Below are 5,053 nucleotides of genomic sequence, written 5' to 3'. Positions count from 1 at the left end.
GCAAACCCTTTTTCTTCTTCCTTCACAACGCATCCAAACTCTGGCCAGATTCTCTTCTCCATCGCCAGCGCTACTAGCCAGGTGTAGGTCACTATCTGCTTTCACCTGGATTATTGTAAGAGCTTCCCAGCTGACCTCCCTCCCTCGGTCTTGTCCCTCTTCTGTCTCCTCTCAACACAGCAGGCATAGTGGTCCTTCTAAGTGTATGTCTCATCTCTGTTCCAAACCCTCCAGTGGCTTCCCATCTTACACAAGGTAAAAGCCAAATCTTTGCAATGGCCTGCAAAGCCCTCCTCAAGCTGGCACATGTTACATGCAATCTGATCCCTTCCCCCCATCATGTCTCTGACCTCCTCTCCTACTACTCTTCCCTTGCAGAGTATGAGCCCTCCGAGATATCCAGGGCACCTCGCTTTAGCCACAGGCCTACCTTGCATCTGTTGTCATTCCGCCTGGACTGCTCTTCCTGAGACATCTGTATGTCAATTCCAGTCCCTTCCTTCCAACCTTTGCTCAAATATCCAGACCAGGCTGGAGTGCAGTGGAGCGATCTCAGCTCACTGCAACCTCCACGTCCCAGATTCAAGCAATTCTCCTGCATCAGCCTCCCGTGTAGCTGGGGTACAGGTGCACCCTGCCACGCCTGGCTAATTTTTTTTGTATTTAGTAGAGATGGGGTTTCATGGTGTTGCCCAGGCTGGTCTCAAACTCCTGAGCTCAGGCAATCCGCCTACCTCTGCCTTCCAAAGTGCTGTGATTACAGGTGTGAGCCATGGCACCCAGTTGTCTGTTGTACATTTTATTCTATTTCCTAATTTATAAAGTTCATTTATCCAAATCTGCTTTCCAGAACTTTATTTTTCTGAACCTTTATTTGAAGGTTTATTTATTTATTTTACTCTTTAGCTTTTTACTTTTATGTTTTAATATGCATATCCAGAGTTAGAAATTTTCTCTGAGCTCTGCAACCAAATCTAATGTTATTTGATATTGTATGGAACCTGTCTTTTTATATATTTTTTTAATTGTGGTAAGAACACTTAACATGAAATCTACCCTATTAACAAATTTTAAGTATACAATGTAATAATGTTAACCACAGGCACGATGTTGTACAGCAGGTCTCTCAATCTTAATCACCTTGCGTAATGACAGCTACACCCGTTAAATAGCAACTCTCCATTTCTCCCTCTCCCCACTCCAACTCTTCTTCAACTCAACTAATCGCTTACTGTACCCCCATACGCAAGCAGCCAAATGTTGCTGGGGAAAAATCACACAACCAAGGCTATCAGGACCCATTTCGAATTTATGACCAAAAATCTTCAGTGAGCACTCAACACTATCTGACAACTAAACTTCCCTAGTAAATTCATTAACCTACTCTCAAGATGACTATTAGACACTTTCTTCTCAATCCTCAAGTCTCCAACATCTCCTCCCACCCAACTTCAGCCAAAGACCTTGTCGTATATTTCATGCAGAAATATAGATGCAATCATGTGAAAACCATTTCAACTTCCCACCTTCATTCCACAAACTTATTTATATCTGTAGTCACATGCTCTGGTAAACGTGTGCCCTGTTTCCCAGTTTTCTGTCCTTCTCGTGAGCTGGGCTCCTGAAACAGTTTCTTCTTTTCTGTGTCATCTATTCCTTCCTAAACTAAATCTTTAAGCACTAGCTCCTCCAGCAATTTTTTTGTAAGTCTCTTCTCTGGCTACACTTTTTTCTTTAGTGGTTACAAAAACCCCCATGTCTTCAAATATCATCCAAATGTTGATGATACCCAAGTTCATTTTACTAGTCCAGACCTCTTTCCTGAGGTTTAGATTTGCGTGTATAAACACATCTTTATTACATCTCTGTACATTTAATAGGTGACTTCAATTAACATGGTTGAAACTGAGCTATTGATCTTCCCTATCAAAAAAAATCATCCTAAATTATTTTCCTATCTTAGTACCACCATACACCCAATTTCTCAGGTCAAAACCAGAGTCATCTCCTTGGATTTCTTTCTCTCAACTCCACATTCAACCCCACAGCAAGTCCTGTCAGCATGACCTTCAAAATTTACCCTGAATCCAGACTCTTCTTGTCATCTCCACTGCAATCTGTTCAATCTACACTATTGTCTTCTCTCCCTTGAACCACAAGAAGAGCAACAAACAAGAAAAATAAGTTAGATATATAGTGTGTTTCATGGTGATAAGAGCTAAGGAGAAAAAGTAAAACAAGGAGTCCGGGTAGAAAGTGTTGGATTGAAGGGGTTGACATTTGAGCCAGCGCAGCTATGGGGGTCTCAGGCTTTAAGATGGGAATATGCCTGCTCATTCAAGCACCAGTAGAAGACACGTGTGGCTGGGGCAGTTAAAGGGTGGGAGAGGCAGGAGATTAGCTCAGAACGGTCATGAATGACAGGGGTGTGAGGCAGCCCAGTGGCCAGGACAGAGCCTGGTGGGTCACGGAAGGGACTTGGGCTTTCACTTTGAGTGAGGTGGGGAGCCTTTGAAAAGTTTTGAACAGAGAAATGGCTTCCTTTCAACACGATCATTCTGCTGTGGTGTTGAGAATAGATTACAGACAGCAAAAGTGCAAGTGGGCGGTCAGTTGAAAATAATCTGTTACAGAAAGTAACCTAGTAATTGCAGTATTGCTATAATGTATTCTACAGTAATCCAGGTGAGAAATGTGGCTTTGACCAAGAAGGTGGCAGTGGGGTAAGGTGTAGCGAAAAGTGCCAGAATTTTGGATATATATGTATTAGTTCTTATATATATAATAGCTCTTATCACTATTTTTTGTATATATATACATACACACACACACATACATAAACATAATCTTCAGTTAGAGCTAGTAAGAGTTGCTGAGAGACCAAAAGTGGGTATGAGAGTAAAAGAAGAGTCAACAACAGTGTCTCCAGCATTTCTGGAGACCTTTTGTATTCACTTTACTTATTCCCAATTAATAATTAGAATAATCCATGAGGAAGGCTGGCAGACTATGGTCACAGTGGGTGATGGGGACGTGGACAGGGTCCTTGCAGGAAGTCTTAAGGTATCCCTGGCTTCTGGGACATGTCAGGAGAAGGGAGCACTGGCTTTTCCATCATCAAGCCAAAGATGCCCCTCTTTGGGAATATGTTTAGTCCCAAGAAGATGCCTCCTTGGAATTCTGCTTCTCTCTCCAACCTGAATCCTTGGATCAGTCAACCCAGGAGATGGAGCTGGGCCTGGACTATGGAATTCCCACTATGAACCTGGAAAAGGTTCATAAAACAAAAGCAAACACAAAGCCTGAAGTTTGAGAATGACTAGTGGATAGCAGAGACAGGGATTAGTGGAGGTGTGGACCGGAGGGAGGCCCAGTGCCTTCACAGGCAGAACCAGCAACTGGAGGAAGAGAACAGTCTCTTGCAGCTGAAAGTGGACATCCTGCTAGACATGTTTTCAGAGACCACTGCTAAATCTCTTTTAATGGAGAAGGAATTGGATGAATGAAAGAGTGTCTGCCAGAGGAGAAAAGGAAGACCCTAAAGACATTCATTAGGAGAACAGGGAGAAAGCCACCGATCAGGGGAGTAGGATGTGGCTAAGCAGATTTTTTAAATTTGTTTTGTTTTGTTCTGTTTTGTTTTTTTGTGGGGGGAGGGGTTGTTTGTTTTTACTTTTTAGCCACACTAGCGAATTAGGTCCTGGAGACAGTATCATATAATGGGGACAACAGGCACTGATACCCTTGGGTTGGCAATAAGATGGTGAAATTTAATGGAGGAAACCAGGCCTCCAGGCCAGGGCAGTAACTAGGAAAGCGCTCCAGATGCACTGCTAGGGATGCTAGCCTGTAAAGAAAACCTCAGGGAGGTCTGGGGGTGGTGATAAGCCTTGGGGTGCCCTCCACACATGTAAGCATGCAAATGTCTATGTCCCAGAATCACCATGTTGGACAGACACCATTGGGAGAAGCAGCTGGAGCTCATCATCTCAGCGCGTTTAGTGTTTGGGGCACGACGCCAGTTCAAAAGAGCCTGTATTTGGGCTGCTTGGATGGGTGGCTCTGTTGGTTCTCTGCCCCTCTGACCACTCTCTCCCTGTCCTTACAGAGTACTTGTTCCCCACATCCACAACCTCCTCAGCTTCCTCTTCCCAGCAGCATGCACCAATCTTCCACTGCAACACTGTATTTTGTGCTACTTCCTGTTGGCACTACTTCTTTTTCATTAAATGATTGATGTTAAAATTATTTTTAAGTCCATGAAAATGAAGTCTTGTGTTTCTTTGAGTCAGTTTCAGAATTTCTCTAGAAATGTCTTTCTTAGGAATGTCACTAGTCAGTCCTCCAGTAGTAAGAAGGCCACTAGCTCTAAGGAAATAATCATTAAAATCAGTGACTCTGGAGCATTTTGTTGAGCAATGCTATGTTTCTCCAACATTTGAATTGCTTTCATCAACGCCCATCTGAGTTGGTTTTAGCTTCCATCAGTGATCTTCCAGGCTTCCCTATGATCAAAGGAGAGGCTTCCCAACAAAATGCAAATCCTACTACCCAAGACACATGGCAAGGTGTGTGAGAAGAGAAGTATGGAGAATCTGTAGAAGCACTGGGAGCCACATTGTCACCTCTGCTCAGATAAATATACCTACAGAAGTCACTTCAGCAAACGGACCCTAAGCAGCCTCCAGTAGAAGCACAAGCACGGCTCTGGAATTCAGTCACCTGGAGTCTCAGGAAGAACACCCACCTGCCCTGTGACTATGGGCAACCACTACGCTTTAGTGCTCCCATTCCTAAATCTCTTAAATGAAAATATTAAATGATTCTTGAGGTTGCTCCCAACACTGATATTCTATATTGTAGACACAATCTAGCTAGATTTTATGAATACAGTGGGGTAGAAAGTCAACACTATCGCGTTTTCTCTCCTCCCATCTTATCCAGAGATTTGTATTTTATGAGCAGAGCACTAAAGACAATCACAAATAGATAGAATTCACCCAAGTACTTATACCAAATCTTCTCTTACCATACGGATGCCTTTCAGCAAAAA

The 5,053-nt window shown here is 43.2% G+C and overlaps 1 pseudogene; it reads left to right on the top strand.

The window, feature by feature from the left end:
* The first annotated feature begins 3,128 nt into the window (after nucleotides 1-3,128).
* LOC114671480 (protein chibby homolog 1 pseudogene) lies at nucleotides 3,129-3,542 on the top strand (annotated as a pseudogene).
* Nucleotides 3,543-5,053: the final 1,511 nt, after the last annotated feature.

This window comes from Macaca mulatta, chromosome 12 (assembly GCF_049350105.2).
Source record: "Macaca mulatta isolate MMU2019108-1 chromosome 12, T2T-MMU8v2.0, whole genome shotgun sequence".
NCBI classification, from domain to species: domain Eukaryota; kingdom Metazoa; phylum Chordata; class Mammalia; order Primates; family Cercopithecidae; genus Macaca; species Macaca mulatta.
The sequence above is the reverse complement of the archived record's forward strand: the minus strand, read 5'-3'. Positions and strand labels throughout refer to the sequence as shown.